The following is a 1,009-nucleotide window of genomic DNA, read 5'->3' on the forward strand; positions in this document are numbered from 1 at the left end:
CGTTTGGCCTTGGTTGGAGCTGGCAACGTTGTTATGCTCTCCCACCCACCCACCCTTCTCTACTGTTATTCTCTCTCTCTCTCTCTCTCTCTCTCTCTCTCTCTCTCTCTCTCTCTCTCTCTCTCACCCTCTCTCTCTCCCACTCTCTCTCTCCCTCTCTCTTTTGTCTGTCTGTCTGTCTGTCTGTCTGTCTGTCTGTCTGTCTGTCTGTCTGTCTGTCTGTCTGTCTGTCTGTCTGTCTGTCTGTCTGTCTGTGTCTCTGCCTGTTTGTATTTGTGTGTGTGTGTATGTATGTGTGTCGATGTGTGTCCTGTTTGAATGTTTGTCTTCTTTCCTGTATGCATGCATGCCTCGTGACTCCACTCCTCTGTTCCTCCTACCTGCTTGCCTTCCTGTGTGAGTTTATTTCATGCTTGCTTACCCACATACATGTACTTCCTTCTCCCCCAAGACATGACAAGTGAACGGCATTAATAAATTGAACGGAAGTTTTCTGCATCGGCTCTTTAACAACAATGTTACCTTTTGCGGGTGCTTGGAGAGTGCTAATGGTAGATCCGTATTTCTTTACTCTCCCTTTGCTTTGTTGTTTCTGTCTGTCTGTCGTACTTTCTCCCAGCACTAAATGACAATTATGGTGTCGATGTGTTTCTCTTTGTTTAGACGAACAAAAATGTTACCTGTTTCTCAGGCTGGTGGAGGGTGATTCTACAAGTTAGAAATTCCTGAACTGCCCCTTTTTCCCCAACACCATTGCCTTCAACAAGCGCCCCTTTTTAAATGAAACAGAAGAACACACAAATTCTAGATAAACAATGAAACTAATGAAGAGTCTCTTGACCTTTAAACATGTTTATACTTCCTTTGGTTTTTCCTTTATAAATCCGCCTTTGTTTTTTTTTTTCTGCATAAATTCGGCTTGTTATTTCCACTTACATCAAACTCAAGTGTGGATAAAAGGCATGGATGCAATTAGTAAGTTAAATGTCAGCATTAATGGCGTACTTGA

Source organism: Aplysia californica, unplaced genomic scaffold (genome assembly GCF_000002075.1).
Source record: "Aplysia californica isolate F4 #8 unplaced genomic scaffold, AplCal3.0 scaffold00280, whole genome shotgun sequence".
Lineage (NCBI taxonomy): Eukaryota > Metazoa > Mollusca > Gastropoda > Aplysiida > Aplysiidae > Aplysia > Aplysia californica.